This window comes from Lepisma saccharinum, chromosome 15 (assembly GCF_977018435.1).
Source record: "Lepisma saccharinum chromosome 15, izLepSacc3.1, whole genome shotgun sequence".
In the NCBI taxonomy this organism is placed as follows: Eukaryota; Metazoa; Arthropoda; class Insecta; order Zygentoma; family Lepismatidae; genus Lepisma; species Lepisma saccharinum.
The window spans coordinates 76,511,647-76,535,045 of NC_139243.1; the positions used below are offsets into that span (position 1 = coordinate 76,511,647).

General features: G+C 36.8%; 1 long non-coding RNA gene across 2 annotated transcripts in view; it reads right to left on the reverse strand.

The window, feature by feature from the left end:
- Window positions 1-23,181, reverse strand: part of LOC145999511 (uncharacterized) — an 87,480-nt gene extending 64,299 nt beyond the window's left edge. For both annotated transcript variants that reach the window (XR_014443406.1, XR_014443407.1), the window contains exons 1-4: window positions 23,106-23,181; window positions 21,179-21,304; window positions 11,926-12,091; window positions 10,540-10,687 (exon numbers count right to left, since the gene is read on the reverse strand). This is a non-coding gene — a long non-coding RNA (uncharacterized LOC145999511). The remainder of the gene's footprint in view (window positions 1-10,539; window positions 10,688-11,925; window positions 12,092-21,178; window positions 21,305-23,105) is intronic.
- Window positions 23,182-23,399: the final 218 nt, after the last annotated feature.

Here is a 23,399-nt window from a genome sequence, read left to right on the forward strand (position 1 = left end):
TAACGAAATTAAACTTACTGTCTCTATGAAATGCATCTTGCAATACATTGTATATTTATATTTTCGTTTAGTATTAATTTCGACGACATATTGGTAGGCATCTGGGTTTCTAATGTTTCTTTTGGTAGTTGTGGCACAAGTTGACATTTTCTTACTGGTCTCGAAATTGCGGAGATCTTCAGTTCGTCGTGTCAAAGCAATTGGTGATGGAAAACCAAACGAAAAGCTTGTGCTTTCACCCTTTTATTTATTATTTAGTTTCTCAAATGAGTGCACAATGCAAATATCAAGAACAACGTTATATATATGTATATTATTTTCTTTTGGCAAATTCACTACCTATGTTACATTATTGATCTGACATTTCTTCCAGAGACATATAGTTTCTGTAGATTCTGCTTTGGGAGAGAGTAATCCAAATGCAAATTACTGTACATTCACCTTGGTCATATTTAGAACTGTATTCCAGAAAATTAGAACTTTGAAATTATTTTTTGATTTTCACATTTAGCCGAATCACCATATTTTGATTCTGATTACGTATATGCACTTATTTCAGCGTTTTCTGATAGCTAACAAATAAGTGGTTCGTTGAAAAAAAAAGTGTTCCCAATAACAATCACATGTAAGTAACGGGTGGGTCTAAACTTACAAGTGATGATAAAACAATGCAGTCTTAGTTTACCTGGCAACATATTAATAACAAAAATGATATGACACGAAGCGTACAAATTACTTAAATTACTTCCTTGTGTCATCTACTATTCAACAAGATACAAATGTTGCTAACATTCACATTTGTCTACAAGAAATAATACTTCATTCATCTTCATGTGAATGTAATCAATGAACATTACACGTCTTGCTCAAAGTGGGCACCTCCGTTACGAATGCAGGCATTCGGTCTCGTAGCTCGTGATGTGATGGTGTTCTTGATGTGTTGACCAGCTGTTAAGATCCTCTCATTGAGCTCTTCTTGCGAGTTTACCAGTGTCTTGTAAACTAAGTCTTTCATGTGGCTCCAAATGTAAAAGTCGCAAGGCGTCAAATCGATCGGGAGATCGAGCTGGGCAGTCATCATGCTGGTAAATCATGTCACGTTTTGTAGCTAGAGGCAAATCCTCCAACAACATTGCCATCCCATTCCTCAAAAAATGTTCATAAGTGATGCCATTTAAGATTTGGGGCAGGAAAAATGGCTCGATCAAATCATTGTTTATGACGCCCATCCATACTTCTGCCTGGGCGTGCGACAGTGGCTGGATGAATATTACCCAAAGAAATGGATTGTCCGAGGCGACCAGATTCCCTGGCCGGCTCGGTTCCCCGATTCGAAGCTTTGCGACTTCTACATTTGGAACCACATGAAAGACTTTGTTTACAAGACACCGGTAAACTCGCAAGAAGAGCCCAGGGAGAGGATCTTAACAGCTGGTCAACACATCAAGGACACCATCACATCACGAGCTACGAGACCAAATGTCCGTAAAAACCTGCGTGCCTGCATTCGTAACGGAGGTGCCCACTTTGAGCAAGACGTAATATTCATTAATTCCATTCACATGAAGATGAATGAAGTATTATTTCTTGTAGACAAATGTGAATGTTAGCAACATTTGTACCTTGTTGAATAGTAGATGACACAAGGAAGTAATTTAAGTAATTTGTACGCTTCGTGTCATACCATTTTTGTTATTAATACGATGCCAAGTAAACTAAGAGTGCATTTTGTTATCATCACTTGTAAGTTTAGACCCACCCGTTACTTACATGTGATTGTTATTTGGGAATTTTTTTTTTTAAACGAACCACTTATTTGTTATCTATCAGAAAACGCTGAGATAGGTGCCATACAATGAGCTTTTTTTCTCAATTCATCTTTTTATGTGGAAAATTGTCATTTAAAAAACAAACAATAGAAATTCGATTATCTCGAAAACTACTAATTTTTGGACGGAGTATCATATGATCAAATTTATTGCAAATTGTCTCTACTTTAACCCCTTTCAGGGAATACATCTAATTACAAGTCACCCTGTATAATATATATAGTATATAATAGTATATAGTCTTAAAAATTTGGTGTTCAAGAAGATTAATAAAGCAAAGACATTGTTGAAAAGTGCCATATGTTTATTCAAATGGCCCTCATAAAGTGGACTTAAAACACCAATGCAATAAATCAGCATTAAATTACGGTAACTCAAATGTCTCTCAAGTAGGGGGCAGATTTAAATATATTACCCATGTTTAACGTATTTAACTTGCAAAATAATTTTGATTTCTTATATGTAAAAACGTTTACATGTACTAGAGGACTGCTTTGTTTATTTTTATAGTAAAAAGTAACAAAACAATTTTACTATGAGATAAAACGATGAAAGAGGTAAGCGAATACAAAGCGGATTCCTTTGCCCATTGCCCTTTAATTCATGACATCCTGACAGTTAATTAATTGATAGTAACATCAGTTAAATTGTAAGATAACCTGAATTCATTATATTAACTAAATATGAATATCTCCTGCATCAAAACAAAAATGGGCTGGTTTTTTTTAACTTTATTGTATTTACAAGTTCTATAACATTATTTTACTCGTAATAAGGTTGTGTTTAACCAAATTGTTAATTTTTTCCTTCTGATGAGATTATGGAATTATTACACTCTGGCCTAGACTAGCAGTATTAATCGAACTTGTACTGAGGATTACCTCTATAATTTCTCTATCTCTTGATTAAAATTGTCACTCAATAAAATATTAAACATTTGCTGAAAATATGACTAACAAACAAATTGTGTGCAATTCCCATGGTTTTTTAAACCTCTTTTAATTCTTAGGTAAGAATTGTAAATAAGGGGCTATTTTCCTGCATATACTGAAGAGCGCAAAATTGCATACGTGCCGGATTCCTTTCGACTTCTGCTTTTATATAAATTATGTTTGTTGCCGGAAATTAACGTTTCTCTCAGTCAACACGAGTCCTGGCGGTAATCACTCATCTTACTCGTTATACTCAGCAAATCAAAGTTTCCATCCTGCCATTCCGCAACAACAGCGACAGTTTCTTCTAAGAAAGGCTCTTCTTAACTGCGTTGCGTAGGACATCCTTCGTAAAATGAAAACATTGGATTTTGTTAATTATGGTGAGAGACGGGTACAGGCTTGTGGTGGCACTGTCAACAAAGGGAATGTCCTGAACAGAAATCACGTAGAAGTGCCACATTATTTATATGCGTACTTTAAAATGTAGGCCCAGTCTCGATTAGCTGATCTATGCATAAAAGCAAGATGAATGTCCAATTTCTGAATTAGGTGAAGGGATGAACACAATAACTAAGTGTCCATAATTTACATGGCATTCACACCCACTATCTTTCCTTCTTCATGATTACTCAACACGACTTCAGCCCCTGCCAAACGCTTCTTTGCAAAGTCTCAATCTCTTCGAAAGTCCAAAAAGGATAAACGGTTGTTTAACACCTCGTTCAATTCATTTTTCTTAACTTTTAACAATTCTTGTTCACTATCGAAAGCACTAGTCAGTAACTCGAAAAATATCAAGTTCCCCGTAGTACACCCGGTAACTGCTTCTTGCAGGTCAACGAGGCTGTGGCGCCATGATCCACGGCCAGGACAATCTTCTATCGATACCCGTTGTCCTGTGTTTGTCCTTGTATGTCTTGAGTGTTCATTTGCAGCGTCAGCTTCTAATAGGGAAGCATATTTTATCCTCAGAAATAGTATAGTTTTGATTCTTGTTAAGTCATGAATTAATGAATGCATTATATTTGAGAATTGAGTGTGAATGTTTTCAATATACATTATTTACTTGTTAGGCCTATCCTCAATTTTCTTTTGGTTATGGACCGTATTATATGACGGGCCAAAAAAATAATTAAATTTAAAAATAATTTCAGTATTTTTAAGCACAAAACTGAATTAATATGGTTTGGTTGATAAATTGATTTAAAATTTTTGGCAAGTACGGCAATTTTGCACCCTTCAGTATATGCCGGAAAATAGCCCCTTATTTACAATTCTTACTTAAGAATTAAAAGAGAGGTGTAAAAAGCTCGTTGGGAAAAATGAAAGTGCAACTTGTAAAGCGACGTGCACAGTTCAAACAGAACACATTAAAAAGGTAAGATTACAATAAAAATGTCCTCACAGACAGTGGAAGAGATCAGCTCTTCTGAAAATGATAAAAGCTTTTCTTAAAAACCTGCAGTCTCTTCCCAGCAGGGATGAAAAATTATTGGGAAGATTAAGTCTGCCTGAGGGAAGCAAAATCGACACATTCAATAAAAATATGCCGAACATTTAAAATGCCATTACAAACCCGAGACATTGGAGGGCCCAACCATTACAGCAAACGAACATGTGTGAGACGTCTGTGTTCAATTCGAAGCCGAGTTGAGATGACTTCTTCTGTGCGGGAAGGACGGGACGAGGAAAGGACGATTGGTGAGCTTGATAGCGCGAAGCTTGTTCCCCGTATCTCATCCAACTCTGCCTGCCACGTCTCAAGTAGAGAATAGTGGAAAATATTCTGCAGGTCCTTAGATGACGGAAGGTTGAAAAGAATGTCGCCATCTGTATGAGCAGAGTTAGTGATATAAGGAGCGAAGGTCCTCAAGAGAGAAACACTCTACCCTCCGTTTCGTAATTTTTTTTATGTCCGAGCCATCACTAAGTCCAGTTGTTTTTTTAATAACGAACGGTGACAGTTCCTTTAACGTAGTAGCTCCACTCTCTGTAGTAGCCTACCAATAACCCATCTTTATTTTCGTCGCTATTAACTTTGCTTATAACAAGAAAACGTGGCACTGACGTGATATTTCTTGTCTGTTCCATCATGCTAGGCTGATCTCGCACGTTTTGGGGTTTACCCTCCGTTTGAAATGTAGTTTGAACCCATATACACACAGGATTTTTCAAACGGAGGCCATAAAGAGTCGCCTCGACACGCCCTGTATGCCGAGGGAGGCCTACCACCCAAAATGAAGGCTACGAAAGGTCCAAGCCGAAAACCCTGCGGTCACGTTCGCGACTGCAACTACCCCTGCAGCCAACACTGTCCCATAGGCACGTGAAACAAGCACCTTGGGATAGGTTTTTTTTAATCGAGGTTTTACCCTTGGTTATAGGGAGGTCAACTGGGATGGATATGAATAACGTGATGGCCTGATGAAAACGTGAGTTATGGAAATAAATGATTAATGAAATCAAGAGATGATAAAGGCTTCCCAACTGAGGCCTCTCGCCGCGACAAGGTTATCACACAGGAGGGTAATATAGATATGGTTTGGAACACAACTTTTCGCAAAATGATGCTCGATTCTGCAGCAACCATTCACTAAGCGTGTCGGGGAAAATTCTTCTGATTTTTGTGTTCTTGTGCAAGAAGAATGAGATGTCTACGAAGAAGGAATTGCATACCGTTCTATCGTTGTTGCATCAATTTTGCACCAGTTGTAGCTTGTATGAAGCATTACAAATACATTTCCCCAAAATATTTTACACAGTTGTGTATTGCCATTTCCTATGGCAGTCAAAAAATGAAAGCCAACAGACTATACATATTTAACATAGGATATTTCAGACACGTTACAGAAAAAAATGTGGTGTACTAAAACATATATGCAATATCAACCTCATTCTACAAAATTTTCTGGATTGATATATCCATTTGTGCATGCATGCCAACAATCTGATCATTCCTTAACAATTGATTCCTCGTGAATTATCATACATATGTAAAATTAATTTTCACGGAATTGTTTCAGGGCTCATCATAGCACTACCAGCAACTGCAACAGGAAGGAACATAGAGCAGCAGTTTCCCTGTACATAGATAAAGCTTTCGATAAAGAATGGACAAAAAGACTATGATATAAAATGCACCAGTGGCAGTACCCACGATATTTAATCCAAATCCTGGATTCATTTCTACAGGAACGCATGCTAATAACATCGTTTAGCAAACTGAATGTCTACGGCTAAAATCATCACAGCTGGAGTTCCACAGGGTTCAATATTATCATCATTCTTGTATGCCGATATGACAAGTCGCGAGATTACACTTTCAGTCTCCGCCGATGATACAGCAATCTTCAGCAACAGCATTAACTTCCAAATGAATACCTTCAAGTTACAAAGACATTTGCGGGATTCCCATAGATGGACCGATAAATGGAGTATCAAGATGAATTCAAACAACAGTGTGTCTGTATTATTTACAAGGAAACATACCTTGGGGTCCTCTTGGACGTAGGTTTAACATTCAGGGAACATCTAAGGGATACCGCTACAAAGAGAAATGCAAGAATTGGACAATTGTATCCACTTTGGAAAAGCACAACACTAACGATTACATCATGGAGTTTTGGACTTTTAACCACTGTTAATTTTTACAAAAAAAAAAAAAAATTACCTACGTTTCGGAGGCCGAATCTGCCTCCGTCTTCAGGGTAGCGTGTAGTCTGTAATGTCACATAAATGGTTGCCTAGGAGGATTGTTCAAGGTGACCTAGGCTCCACCGCTGCAGTCACAAGGACCTTTATATACGAAAAAAATGCCAGGTAGATTATGAGTGGACCAGGCTCCACTTTGTCAAATGACCACGTCGAGGTCACGACCGACCACGTGAAGGTCACGACCAAGGCTTCGTGTGGCAGTCCCCGGAGATCAAGGTGGAAACCTAACGGTGCCACACGAAGCCTTGGTCGTGACCTTCACGTGGTCGGTCGTGACCTCGACGTGGTCATTTGACAAAGTGGAGCCTGGTCCACTCATAATCTACCTGGCATTTTTTTCGTATATAGAGGTCCTTGTGACTGCAGACGCGGTGGAGCCTAGGTCACCTTGAACAATCCTCCTAGGCAACCATTTATGTGACATTACAGACTACACGCTACCCTGAAGACGGAGGCAGATTCGGCCTCCGAAACGTGGGTAAAAAATTTATTTATTTATTATTTTTTTTTTTTTGTAAAAATTAACAGTGGTTAAAAGTCCAAAACTCCATGATGAATAAATCACCACTGATTAGCTACAAAGAAGAACTAACGATTACATTGTTCGATGTATTAATAAGATCAATGCTACTATGCTTATGTAACATGGCGCAACAACGTATATAAATCGCATCCAAAGTTTACAAAACAAAACAATGTGTATAAAAACAGGCACAGATAAATATGCTTCCAATACGCAGATTTGAGAAATGGTCGACCAATAAACTCTATTCGACTTCATGCAGAGAGAAATCAAGTTTTGGTCAAGGCAGCCTAACCATCCAAATCCTACAATTCACAACATGGGACGAAGGGACCCAGAAAGACATACACAAATGCCGCGCCTTGATCAATAATATTATACAACTGAATATAATATCGCATAAAGTCAACCAGGATCTATTTCGGTCAGTGACTGATAATAATCAATGTATCATGTTAAAGATGGTATATACTATCAATTAATTATCTCCATCTAAATGTAGAATAAGTAAATAGGGTCTGCACCTGTGTATATCTGAATCTGTCATGCAATGCGTATATTATAGATTCTCTTATATACGTGTTGCTTAATAACCTGGCTATGCATCATAGGGAAAATTTACCTGGTAACACGGCCGGTGTGAAAAGGAGGGACCGACCCATCGAGAAGTTACACGCTGCAAGCATAAGAGAAATTCATAACTCGAAGGCAGGGCATCAAAGATGCTGATACTTCAACCAAAAAATATACCGCCATCATAGTCTTAATCTTGAATGGAACTCAAGTATTTGTGTAATTGGATATTGCATCACTCGCTCAAACTGTCCGTCTATTCTAGTCAGCAATTGAAACATGTAGAAAACCAAACATTCAGACCAATGTAATGTACGTACACTGCATTATCTTACGTAGTATTAGCAAGATTCTCAGAAACTACTAAAATTGGGTTTTGAGGGAACCAAACAAATGATAACAATGTCGTTTCAAATCTTGTGTAATTGAGAGATGTGCATTCATCTCATTATCTACTTGATTATTTTTCTTATAAATCACCATTTCCTCAATTAACCCAGAGAGATAGAAGTCAACGTGCAATTACGAAAATAGAAATAGATAGTGTCTTGTGGATTCGTGAATCCATCGGAAATTGTATGTATCGCTTCACCCTTTCAAGTTAAATGTGCATAGTCCTCGGTGGAAATATCACTGACAATGCTCTATCGTGTATGTAAGCATTTACGACTTTTGACCCCACCTTCCTACTTTTGCTGACAGCGTGGAAGTAGCTTCTCAAAATTATTAGAGGAAATTACGTAATTATGGAATACCAATTCTTCCTTTAGCAAATTCAGTTAACTATATCGAATTTAAGTACTTGCGCAGAAATACGCTTCCATATGTTTCAGAGCATCCATATTAAAATCACAACAAAAAAATGCAATTGTGAAAAATTTGAAGATTGTGTCGTGTGGAAAAGTGCTTCAAATATGGAATACCACAGAAATTGAAAATAAGAGGGCTTTTAACATAGAATACTAGTATAAATCCATAACTGTAAAGTAAATGCAAGTAAAGTAACTAGTAGAATGTGTCACGTTTCTGAAAATCCAGCATTTATGGTGGAGGGGGGTTGGACTCGCAAAATTTGCGGAACCATTGGCATTTGAGAAACCATCCATGGAGTTATTTTCTTTGCTAGATGTATTCTATCTCTTGCCTAGTTTTACGGCGGGCGTCCTACATGCTGGCAAGGGAAGTGGGGAGCGAGAAAGAGACCAATCCAGTGCAATAAGAAACACAGCAGCCTGTAGTAAGAGGTGGGTGAAGCACCTCGTACCGCAACATCGTAACTCTCGGCTCCACCGATATTGTCTGGTTGGTCTGCTGTGTATTCCCCTATCCCCACTTCCCTCGCCAGCATGTGGGTTCTCCGCCGTAAGACTAGAGAAGACCTATACCTGTAGGTAACGTTGAAGCGAGGTAGGTAGAGGTTGGAGTACAGGGTCAACGAAGTTAGTAATAAGGTGTGTTTTATGCAGCGTATATTGATACACCTGTAGATTGAACTGTATCTTCTGGAAATATGCTGTATAAAGAAGCAAACTGCCGGAGTACTAATTGAAGTGAGTGTACAAGCATCAGAGATGTATGAGGCAGGAATTAGAGGTATTTCGGATGTAGCAACCCCGAAGGTTTGCTGTCCACAACGAGATACTGATCCAATTGTTGCTAGAACTCGGGTAAAAAAAAGGTAACCTTGTCAGCTTCCGCAATACCGCTTCCTGTGGTGTGTGGTTTGATGCAACTAAATTAAATGAAGGTGTTCTGGGGACTTTGTGGAATTTTGCGGGCTTTAGGTATCCCATTTTTAAAATTTCTTACGCCTTGAATCGTAGCTATCATATTTTGTTCTTCCCATACATCTCGTGTCCTACTCATCAATGAAGATATAACGAAACAATGGTAAGGCAATCCTCGCCCCCCCCCCAATGGTATTCCAAATTATGAACCTGACTATCTTTGTTCTCATATCCACAGAAGAACGTCGTTGAAACCTCACAACACCTAAACTATATATACACAAAACCGTCACCTTTATATCAAAATAACCCTCATTACGTTTATATTACAGGAAAAAAAATACGTATATATATATAAAACAACTCAAATCCACCAATAGCAAATAACGCTAAAGAATGTCTCCCGCGTGTTCCACACATGTTTCACCAGTGTACAGATTGGTTGTTACTTCCCGCTTCCACAACCAAGTTACAGCATAATACAGGAGATATATCCTACCATTCGATATTTCAAACCTATTCCACATTAGGTACTTTCCTCTAACAATACAGGATGGGCTTACAATGAAGATTTACACTTTACTTTTTTCTTAAGTTCCATGGTCCACCATTCGAGAAGTGAGGACTGGCATATGAAGCTACGAGTCTAGTTTAACGATTGCAGGCAGCAGTGCCCAGAAAGATTCCCGGTGTTCACACAGCAGCACGTTCCGTACATCATTGTCAGCGGACTGTTGGATAACATGGAAAGCGACTACAATGGTCAGCGCTGGAAAAGTTGGTTTCTATGGAGAGAGGGTTTGACCACAGCAGAGATTTACAGACGATTGGGGGCAGTGTGAGGTGAACATGCGCCTTCACGGAAAACCGTTTACAATTGGGTGGAAGGCTGGAAAACAGGATGCTCATCAACAAAAAAAGGGACAAGTTCTGGAAGGAAAGTGACTGTGACAACACCAACAAACCAACCAACAAACATTACACATTATAGTCGCTTTCCATGTTGTCCAATAGTCCGCTGACAATGATGTACTGAACGTGCTGCTGTGTGAACACCGGGATTCCTTTTTGACCACTTCTGCCTGCAATCTGTAGACTAGACTCGTAGCTTCATATGATAGTCCTCACTTCTCGAATGGTGGACCATGGGACCTGAAAACAAATAAAGTGTAATTCATTATAGTACGCCCCTCGTAAAAATTTTATAACAGCAAGCTACAAAGCACATGAAAACTTACCTCTTTCCTGACTAAGCCATTGTAATGCCACCAACGTGTAATACGCGAGAAGTCTTGAAGTCTGCCTTTGGTTCCTGGAGCACGGACGGGTATTATTGATCCTCAATAAACTTCATGCTCTCTTCTTTACTTATATATCGCAGTGTTCCTGAAAGAATGCAAGATAACGTTGGAGGGCTCACGGATAGCCTTGGTATTTAGACTTTAAGTAGCACCACACGAACACTGTTTATTAAAAGATGAATTTATCCAATGTTCAAACGAAACACAAAAATGGCAAACTTTGAGATTGTATCTTCAAGATTACATGAAGAGAACACGCCTTGGAAAACTGAGTTTTGGATCGGAACTTCGTGCAGCGATAAGGTACTCCGTAGGTATTGAGATGGCAAGATATTTGTGAGCTAGCGCTATACCCTGTCGCACATAGTTCTGCAGCATGGCCATGTATAGAGAAAGGGGAGTGGAGATTGAGTGGACAGAGCGAAGCAGAAAACGCTGCTGCGAAGACTGGTAACGGCAGTCGCTTTCCCCCCTCCACGCAATCCTGTTCCTCTGACGTCCCTTTTGTGGAGTCGTCTCGCGTCACTACTTGCGGAGAGACTTTTTTCGTTCGCTTGCTCCAGAGGTACCTGGAACAGAGTACAACACCTATATCAAAATCTACTACACGAATTCCCGTCCCATGAGTTTTCCAAGTCGTGTTCTCTCCTTGTTACATTTACAACAAGAGGATATGTGGAGGTTTAGAACCTGTTTGTTTTTCTCCCTTACTTTTTACTGAAGTGAAGGTTTGTGATTCGAGGTAGGGAAATTATATTAATTAGTGCGCAATAGGCTTTCGGCATTCTTTCGAGAGATTCTAGAAAAATTTGCAAAGGCTGTGCTGAAACTCAACATGCAGAAACCACACGTTGTGATATGGAACGGAAATTGCCGACCTCCGTGCCAGAGGGGTTAGCATAGCGAGCTACGTCGCAGGAGTCCAAAGACGCGTGCAGGTTCGAGTCTCCTGGGAGAAGCGTAACAACTTTTCTCCTGAGATTTCGGCCTGCGTATGGGACCGGTGGCCACCCACCATCGTCAGGAAATTAGGGAGATATGAATGAGTAGCGTAACCCGGTCATGGAAACTTGTAATAACGACTGGGGGTTCGTCGTGTTCACCACACGTCACCCCGTAACTGATTGGATGGATGAGTGAGTAGCATGAGGTGGGAGTGAGGCCGGCAGTGGGTTGGTAGGCTCTGGACCTAACGGGCTGTTGAGCTACGGGATATTATTATTATTATTATTAAACCTTGTATTTATTCTTTTGACAGTGAGAAATCCTGTTGTTTATCCTTTAGTCTACTTGAAACTAAGAGAATAAAAGAACTGTCCTTACCTTATGATATTCTAGCATTGATCACAAGATGTAGTGATGTGATGGTGAACTTCCAACTGCGAAAACCAAACTGCACTTTACTTTGAATTGCTGTCACTTAGATATCGTTGAAAATTGTTGTGGTGTCATATTACACACAGTGTTGCAATTGTTATGGTATCCAAATCTATAAATAAGATAAATATTACATTTACTTTATTAAACTATGAAATGTCATATCCAATATTATAACATATACAGTAACATAAGATTATCAACACCCTATAATTAGACGTGTGATGACTGACGTCATGTTATTCTGTCAATTGCGTGCAATATGGTTCGTGTGCATTGTTTGATGGGTATAGGATTGGAGGTAATATGGGTTAAGTAGGAGCAATTTAGAAACCTGTCACGTTACCTGACAACATTAGCAGGTCGATTTTTTTTTAACAAACGCAACCAGCATGTTCCTAAATATTGGCCATACATTTGCATGAGAAACCATAAAACTGCTTTCTGCTGGCTATTGGCGAAGATAAGAATGAGTGCCTATGTAATAGAATCGATGATGGAAAACTATCACAAAACACCCACGACCAGGCCGAACCCCGAATCATAGACGTCTTAGAGTGCTGCTGTGCAAACTACTACATCACGGAAGTCGGCGCATGACAAATTGTATCGTCGTGTTTTTCTGATAATATGTCTGTTATTATGCGTCGCATTCCTGTGTCTATTTGTAATTTTTGAAATGACTGCATAATTTAGAATTGTCCTTGTTTCATGTAAATACTTGTTACGACCTTACTTATTTTGTAACTTTGCAATGCCGTGTTAAAAGAAAAATTGATATAGTGTTACCTCATGTCCTTGTTAATGTCCGTGATACTACATGTTGTATGGCTCGGGTTGTGACGTAAATACGAACGCGCCAATCAAGGCGTTGTTGAACTAATGTATTCACCTTTCTGTAACAATCTTAAGACAACGGGCATTTATTATGATGTAAATAGGTGAATGTTGCGAAATTTTCATGGTGGTATCGTTTGGATTCTGTGTGAATAGCGTGTTGAATTGTTTGTTTTTCTAGTTTGAGATCTAATTAATTGAAGTTTGATTTGAGAATAATAGTTCTAGAGTTACAATATTAAATCACTCTATACATTTTACATTTGATATGTGAAAGAGAAAAGCGAAATAAAATCGCTTGTGATTTCCCAAGATGGCTCAGGATGTGAAGATTAATGAGGAAAATTTAATGCAAGCAATCCAGAGTGATATGAATGTGATTGTACCTGAACAGTTAGCGGAAATGGAAGTTAGTGATAAGACTTCTTTCAAAAGAGGTCGATCTAATGAAGAATGCACGGAACCTGAATTGGAGAAAAACCCAAAAAATCCGAAAGTAAGTGCAAGTACAAAGGTTGGTGTTGCTAAATATAGAAATGATGCATATGATATGTCTTTATATTATGAGGGACATCAAGGCCCATATATCGTGTTGGTGGACAGTACATTACCTGGATCACAGAGCTTGAATACGGTAAAATTAGGTTATAATTTGTGTAAGGAGAAGGTTGATGTTGAATTCGTTAAACAAAGTGGTTTGAAGCAGGCAAAATTGACATTTCGCACAGCATATGATGCAAATAAATTTGCTAAAAATGAATTCATCAAGGAAAAATACCATTTAGAAGCCAGAATTCCTAAAGGTATTTTAGTGAGAGAAGGATTAATATATGGTGTACCTACCGACATCCCAGTAGACGAGATAATCGAAGACATTAGAGCTGAAGTTCCAATAATAGATGTAATAAGGATGAAGAAAACTTTTTTCAATGAAGAGGGGGAAGTAAGGCAAGAACCTACTAAACTGATTAGTGTAACATTTCAATCTCAACAGTTACCAAAAGAAGTGAAGTTGTGGAGACAAATATTTGAAGTGAAGCCAAAAGTAAGATCTGTGATTTTATGCAAGAAATGTTTCCGTTTCTCACACACACAAACACAGTGTAAATCCTCTCCCGTGTGTTATAGATGCGGTCAAGCGGAACATGGAATCTGCAATGCCAGTCCTAAATGTATTAATTGCAAAGGAAACCACTTATCTACCGATAAGTCATGTGTAAGATGGGAGCAAGAGAGAGAAATACAAAGGCTGATTGCTTATAACAACATCTCCTATCAAGATGCAAGGAAACAAGTACTTTTTGGAATTGATCCACGAAATGAACAGCGAACATATGCGACCTCTGCTAAAGACTTTCCTAAATTGTTGAGATAAGAAAGGAATCAATAAACAAGGAAAGCCCTTGCACATCAGAAAGTCCTACTATGATCAGATTAAATTCTGTTACAGATTGGGAAAATAGAAGAAATGACACATATCTGAGTAACCTCTGTTGGAAGAAAGTGCCACCAGAATCTGACCGGTCTTCTGAAAGTTTTAAAAAACAACACGGGGAAAATTTTAGACTGCATTCTGCTTCACAATTGAGGAAAACAATTAAACCTGTTTTGATAAAGGACAAAAATAAACACAAGGATCCACAAATTGCGTCAACATCATCAGCAGTGGCTAATACAAGTGAACCTGTGAGCACAACGTGTTCCTCTAAGGAACAGGATAGAAAATCAGATTCGATTGGACGCCGGACAACAGCGGAGAGTCCTTCTCAGAAAGAATCGCTAGTAAATCTGCTACATCTAATAGCTGAACTTACCACAACAATTTCAGTGAGTGATGATTTATTATATATTAGGAAAATAATCTTAAAATGTAATGAAATTTCTGCACAAATTTTAAAACTAATTCAAGACTTACAAGATTTCGGGGACACCCCTTAATTTAAAACAACAATGTGTTACCAGCAAAGAAAATACTTGCCATTAATAATACAATGGAATTTAAGATCCTTCTCTGCAAGGAAACTTCAATTAATTAAATTAATAGATGAGTGTCACCCGTTAATTATTTGCGTTAGTGAGGTATGGGGTTTAAAATCAGAAAATATTCATATTGCTCACTATCATAGTATATTAAATGATTATAATGTGCGAAATAAGGGTGTGGGAATTTTTGTTCATGAAAGTGTACCATTTCAACAAATTCAGTTTAATTCAACACATGATTTATTTTCCAAATATAATGTAGAAGTGGTCGGTATAAAAATTCAGTTAAACAACTTACTTTATAATATTATTAGCTTGTATATTCCATCTCATTATACTTCGCAACAAATACAGAGCTCTCATCTAAATTCTCTTATATCTGGCTTTCAACATCCCTTTATCATAACAGGAGATTTTAATTGTCATAATACATTGTGGGGTGATCATAGAATTGATACTTTGGGAAAGACAGTTGAAGATTGGATGGATTATAATAACTTGACAGTTATAAATGATGGATCTCCAACACATGTTCCACCAAATGGAAATAATATGTCCTCTATTGATCTGACTTTAATATCTGATAATCAGTGTTTTGATTTTGTGTGGGAAATAGACTTTGATTTACGAACTAGTGATCATTTTCCATGTTTTATCACGCTAACATTATCTCAAAAATTTCCAAAATTAATAAAACAAAAAACAATTCGTAAGTGGAGCGTAAAGAGGGCAGATTGGATGAAATATAATTCAGTTTTAGACTTAAAATTTTCAGCTAAAGAATATCAAAACCAATATACTGTACAATATGAAAAATTTGTGGATATAATAACTCAAGTTATGGATTATGCCTGTCCCCGACTAAAACCGCAATATGATCGAAATTTTCCTAAAATAGATTGGTGGAATGAAGAATGTTTTCAAGCAAAAATGAAGCGAATACAAGCATTGAAACAATTTGTAAGTGCTCCTTCACCTGCAACTTTGATAAATTTGAAACGAACTACTGCAAAATCTAGAAAAGTATATATAAAGGCTAAGAGATTTTCATGGCAAAAATATTGCGAAGAAATAAACCCTAACACAAAATTAGACGTCATATGGCGCAAGTTCAGATCACTTAGAAAAGCACATGTAAGTCGGACTTTACCTTTGTCCACTGAATGGAAAACCGATTTTATTAATAAAGTCATTCCTACACCCTTTACATCAGCCTGTGAACCTCCTAATATATTCTACACGTTCTCATCTACATCAAAATACGCAAAGGGGTTCACATCCTCTATCACTGTAAATGAAATTCATGAAATTCTTCAAGGGTCTAAAGATTCTGCTCCTGGCATTGACGGAATTACGTATTCTATGGTACGAAATCTTCCACAGAATGCACTAAGCATGTTATGTAAAATTTTCAATCAAATATTTCTATCGGGTAAAATTCCCGTTGCATGGACCTCTCAAATTATTATACCAATTCTAAAATCAGGGAAAAACCCTTCGTTGGGTCAGTCATATCGCCCAATAGCTCTAAGTTCCGTACTGGCAAAAATTTTCGAGAAGCTTTTATTAAAAAGATTAGAGTGGTTTATGGAAGGTCAAAAGGTATTTTCGCCCAGACAAATGGGATTTCGTAAAGGTTATGGAACCCAGGATGCATTAGTAACATTATCTTCTCATATTTATAGCGTTATTAAAAGAAACCAATCAGTACTTTCAGCCTTTATTGATATTCAAAGTGCATATGACAACGTAGATATTACTGTTCTATTGAGACAACTACAATTACTAAAAGTGCCACATTGTATACTCATAATGACATGGAAATTGTTATCTAAAAGACAACTTTATTTTCATTTTGGTTCAGAAATGGTAGGTCCAATATATATTGGACAAGGACTACCACAGGGAAGTCCTCTTAGCCCATTATTATTTAATGTTTATTTATCAGATATTAAAACAATAATAGATTCCCCATTTCAGTTTCTACAATATGCTGATGATGTATGTATACATTTAGACTCAAACAATCACTTAATAGATTTTTCAATGTTTGAATATAAATTAATAGAATTTAACGAATGGTTGAAGCAGAAAAAATTATCAATATCTTTAGAAAAGTCCAAAATAGTAGTATTTAAGCATAAGGGTCTTCAAAATATTTTCTACATTATTCCTAGGAGATTACAAATTCCAATTGTTTCACAAGTAAAATATCTAGGTGTATACTTTGATGCTTCATTATCATGGCAGTATCAAATAAATATGATGAAAAATAGATCCGATAAAATATTTCATTTATTTAAAGCTATGGCGAATACCAAATGGGGAGCACATCCTACCAGCATGCTTATGTTTTATAAGAATTATTATTGAGCAGTATTAGATTATGGATTAATGGTCTTGTGTAATCTTCCAGTAACAAAACTTTCTCCACTAGAAGTCCAGCAACGAAAAATTCTAAAAAGATGTTTGGGATTAATGAACAGTACTCCTAATGTAGTGGTATATATGGAGTCAGTAGAATGTTCGGTTTCTGTGAGGATCAAGTTAATTGCTATAAAAATGTTATTTAAAATTCAACATTCACCATGGCATCCTTTCAATGATGTTTTATTAAATCTTTTAGAGCTGCATGATTCAGGAATAACCAATGATAAATCAGCTACGCTTTGGGTACAACTATTTAGTAAATATCATCATGAATGTAGTCAAGTACTCATAGCAAGAACATTGCCAGTGTACTCGTTAGAATTTCCACACAACCAATTCAAAATATATATTTCCAGAAATATAATAATTCAGCTGAGTTTAGAGAATCTTGGGAAGACTTTTATCATATATATACAGATGGGTCTAAAACTGAAAGTGGAGTAGGAGCAGCTCTTTATGATACTGAAAGAAATATATCAAAAATGTTTAGGTTACCAGTAGAGGCATCCATATTTACAGCAGAAATATATGCGGTATATCAAGCTTTGATTTATATTGGTACAGTTCCTGAACAGAAATTTCTAATACTGGTTGATTCGCAAAGTGTTTTACAAGCAATACAATCTAATTATAAAAATTTATTTAAAATATCACCATATGTCATCAATTGTATTCGTGCAACTAATAGCTTAATTAGCAATGGAAAGGTAGTTCATTATGTGTGGGTAAAATCACACATTAATATTTACGGAAATGAACAAGCAGACAGATATGCAAAACAAGCTGCTCAGATGAATGAAACAATCCAGTTACCATTGCATTACACAGATCTTCTGCCGAGGGTTAAAAATAAAATTTTTGAAGGATGGAACTTATGGTGTAATAATGCATTAGAAAGCGTTGGTGAAAGTTATCGTCCTTATGTTGATTACACTAGGAAAAAACCTTGGTTTTATAATTGTAAAGGTTCAAGAAATGCAAAATGTTTTAATAAATAGACTAAGAAGTGGTCACGCGAGAACATATCATTTATTTAAAATACACATTTTAAAATCTCCGAATTGTGACTGTGGTGATTTAAGGGGTGATGCTCATCATATTATTTTGGAATGTCCAATTCACTCAGAGAGAAGAAAGACTTTATACAAAACATTGTCAAAAATTAATGTTCCTTTCCCTATTAATATGACTTCAATGTTGTATGCTCCAGATATTAGAATTGGATATGTTATACTTGCTTTTTTGAGAAAAGCTGATATAAAATTATAATATATTTTTGTTACTGAATGAGTTAATGTAGTTATATAAAATTATGTTTAAGAGCGTTTATGAATTTTGTGTGTAAAATTTATATTAAAAATGTATCTTATGTACTTATAATGTATGCTGGGCATAAACAGCCACTTGTAAGCTGTAAGTCCAATAAAGATTAGTTGAGTTGAGTTATGATGTAAATATAGATTTGCCAATCAAAGATTATCAATGTTTGATGAACTAACCTAATTGTAATTAAATAATGGCGGAACATTTAAATTTGTATAATTCCAAAATGTAAGATTTTATCAACGTTAAGGAAATAATTGTTAACTCAATTGAATATGTAAACTTTCTTTGTAAATTTTTATTTGCTAAACTATGTATTTTTCAAATATCTTTCTGTTGTAATTTGGAGTATTGTAATAAGAAATTACCTAAAGACAGGTGTTCGAGGCTGGAACTTTGGGTATAAATACGAAGTAGTTTGGTCCGTAAGGAGGTCTGTTCTGGTGTCAGTCTAGGAAGAAGTGAATAGGTGCAAGCCGCTCTTCTGTAAAACCTAGACTGGCCAAATTGGAACGCTCTAATCTAGGAAGAAGTGAATAGGTGTATGCCGCTCTTCTGTAAAACCTAGGTTAGCCGAATGGGATATAAGTTCCAATTTAGGAAGAAGTGAATAGGTGCAAGCCGCTCTTCTGTAAAAACCTAAATTGGCCATCTCGGGTGATAACTCCAAGTCTAGGAAGAAGTGAATAGGTGTATGCCGCTCTTCTGTAAAACCTAGGTTTGGGCCACCCTAGTTTGACCTTTCTAGTAAGTTTCAAATTATGTATTAACAATTGATCTCCAAGTTCCAGTTATGAATTACCTAACCACTGGCTGTAAGTACTCAAGCAGTAAATAAACATTTCATTAAAACTTCACGACGTTGGTTGGATTTGTTCTGCACCTACCCTGAAGATAGGTTTCAGTGTAGACCCTTAGAGCCTCAATGCTCCCGACTATAGGAGTAAAGGGTGAGGAAAGTTACTAGGAACGTAACATACTTAAAAAAATATTTGAACCTGTAAGGGATAAGGAGACAGGTGAGTCGAGAAGGTTACATAATTTAGAACTACATAATTTGTATTCATGTCCAGATGTTATTAGAATGATTAAATCAACAAGACTTAGGCACAAATGAGAGAGGAAAGAAGAGTTTACAGGACTCTTATTGTGAAACCTGATGGTAAGAGACCTGTAGGAAGGCCAAGACGAAGATGGGGGGATAAAGCTGAGATGGACCTAAAGGAATTCGGAAAGGATGGAAAAGATTGGATTGATTTTGCTCAGGATAGGGACAGATGAAAGGCTTGTGTTGCTGCAGCAAAACTCGTAAACCTTCGAATTTAAGAAGGCTAAAGACTTAGGTAGTTAGCTAGCTTAGTTTTATGTAATTGTTCTGCTCGTTTAGATTTTCCGATTAATGATTGTTTGATGAAACTGATAACATGATGGGAAAAATATATATCCATGGCAAGGCCAGGGTTCAAACGCAGGTACTTCGATGGTTGGGTATTTCTAATTACATTCTGTTTTGTGGTTTTGCTTTATTCGAAATGTTGTGTAGAAATGGCATTGAACAAATTGGTATAGGGCAGAAGGGGGTTCATAACCGGGAAATTGGGCTTAATTAATAAATCCATAAAAATGTTTTTTTGATTGAAATTTGAGATTAGTTTGCCTTTGTGAATTGATAAATTGCTATTTACATTTGTTCCAAGATAGTCATAAAATGTATTTCACTGCGGAAAAATCCGTACCACCAATTAAGGAATTTCTGCAAAGCATAGTGATAAATGCCCTTTTGTCATTATTCTCTGTAGCATGAGAAGAGGTTCAACCCATGAATAATATTTGGGGCAGACGGGATAAAAAATACAAATTTCTTAAAAACTCTTTACATCATTATGTACATTTCCACTCCTGTTTGTATTACTTTTTCTCTATGATTTACATAAGGTTTATTATGTGAATCTGGATGTAGGATACGGAAATTGCGCTATATTGGATCTAAAATCGAGGGAATACTACCTAAACATACCTATGTACTTTCTGTTGTTTGGAATTCTTTAGTGCTACAACACGATTAAAAATATACATACAGTATATGACGGAAAATTTTTCATAACATTATTTTGAAATCGGCATATAATTCGATGGTATCCATACCAGCGCGCTTTTATTCGTGCGTGTGAAAAATTTGCATAGGTGATATGGTAAACAACAAATACCATCACAATAACGATCCAAGAATATTTTTTAGAACTCTGCGTGATAGAGCTATTCAAGTATTGTTCTGTGTACATGAAGGTTGACCGATTTGCTTTATTGTACTTCGCTTTTTGTGCCACTTTTTGCTAATTTGCGAAGAAGGGGATGATTGAATACATGATGAAATTGATGAATGGACACTCACAAACATCCATGCACAGTCCGGGATTCGAACCCAGGAACCCTGGCGTCTGAGATCGATGTGCTAACCACTCCACCACGGGGCCGGCTTCTTGGATTGGAAAATGAGCAATAGGAATATGATTACTCTAACGATTTTTAACCACCTCAGTTCAACATTTCAGATCCCGCATTACTTTAACAACCTTCTATCTTTTCATGTTGTTTATACATCAGCATAGAAGCCTTTTGCACTAACCTCTTAACGCGACAGGAGAGAAGACCAACGGGCATCCCGTCTATGACACAGTCTCCAGAAGAACACTTGCTTCCACTGATTCTGTGCCAGGTTTATTGTAGAAGAAGATGAACTGGGAGTTGAATTCTGTAGAGAAAAACGAAACGACATTCATTGGCTGACTGAGTAGGGGACACTGGGGCAAGTGTCTCCTCTCCAAAAAGGCATGAGTAAGTATTACGAAAATTGAGGATGTCGATATATCTCAACAAGCAAAATATCTGCAAGCATAAAATAGAATCACTCAAAAATATTTTTCACCAGACTGCAAAAGAATGCAGACAAAAAGTCTAGTATTAACAGGCTAATAGGTGCTACATCTCTTTAAATTCTATTTTCCGCCGGGACATCTTAGTTACAGATCCATAAAGATAATACCACGATATGACGTCAATACACACCAACAGAAACACTGGTGTCCATGTCGGATTTAGGGATCCTCCAGGAGGGAAAGAAACCTTGCAAAAATAGACTCATAACTTCTCCCTGTAGTTCCAGTAACGCTAGATTTGTACTCTAATAAATCTAATGAGAATGCAACAACACGATTTGTAAGGATAACACCATTAAGCCTTGTTTCCATGATAAGCAAAAACTCAATCTGCTGACTAAGGCAGAATTTATTTTATTTTAAAACATAAACTAAACTTTATGTTTTAAAATAAAATAAATTCTTCCTTGGTCAGCATATTGAGACGATTTGTAAACAAGAAAAACTGAATAAATTTTAAAAAAAATATTTTTTGGCTACATTTATCGCATTGTGGAATATTCTTTGGAAATCACAAATGTAGACATTTTTCTACTTCACTAAAACATGGATCTCGGAGTCTATCTCGGATCCTACTTACTGTTGTACAATTTATAGACATTAAAATGGTTACATATATCATTTTTCAAAGGTGGGCATTATTATAATTGAATTAATTATTTCATTGGTAAAAAAATTGTATGACTCTGTATGACTTGATTACAGAAAGTTTAATATTAATTTCCACATTCAATTTCGTACAGGGAAATTTTTGTATGCTCCTTACATTATGTAACGAAGCTTAAGGCACCTATTTACCTCGTCCCTTGTGAGACCATTAGGGCAACCACTGACAAGAAGCCTAGAAAACTCCATCTTTCCTAACCAATATTGATTTTGCCAGTCACAGATTGGATTAGGATTGTTGAATACAATATTAAATTATTGTATGTAACGACAGGTTTTTGACAGGTTCTGATCTTTACTGCACCTTACCCTGAAATACTCTTTACTCTGTGTCTTCCCATTTCGCCAAATGACCCAGAGGCGCATTATATCAGATTTCACACCTAAGCAACATTTTCACCTAAGACATTTTCCCTCCACAGGGAAATTTCAGGTGTTTGAGTACAAAGCGCACCTGCTTAATTTTTGTGGCGTAATGTCTTTCGTTTCTTATTGTTTTGCACAGGTTTCATAGTTTCTCAGGAGAGTTCCGATTTTTTCTCATCGTGTTTCGTTGCGTTGTTCATAACGAATTAGCCCCCAAAATATTTGGTCGTTTTTCAAATAATATGTTTTTGTTAAGGGATTGAAGTGTAAGAGTATTAATGTATCAGATTGTTTGCTGACATTCGTCTGAGAAACGAGTTGGAAATAAAATATGTTTATGATTTAATTCACCACAAGAAATCTAGCATTGCTACACTTTGAAAACAATAAAATGAGCATTTTTTGCATTTACAACGAGTTTCTGATATCAGATTATCTAAATAATCTGGTATAGCTACATTCACTTGCATCGTCAATGAAAATGTATAATAAGAGGTAATTATTTTCTCTCTCTCTCTCTTTCTCTCTCTCTCTCTCTCTCTCTCACGCACACACATACTTGTAAGTAGTTGTCATCAAAATTACCTGACTGATTTCTGAGTGTTCACTCAACACCCTTCGGTACTGAGGTGATAATGACATACCTCTTTCAAGAGAGAAATAGTGACTATGGAATGTTCAAAACAACGTCACCCAATTTGCGCATGCCTCCGTCTTTAATGAACACGCAAATTACTACTTAGTATCGCAACTGGAGGAAATAGGCAGTGGAACTCCCCGGTCAATATTTTCAGAGAGAACGAATAACACACGTAATAATAGTTCGATAAGTTTACTTGGCGTGGAATATCGAATTGCAATATACTGTATGTCGCTTTC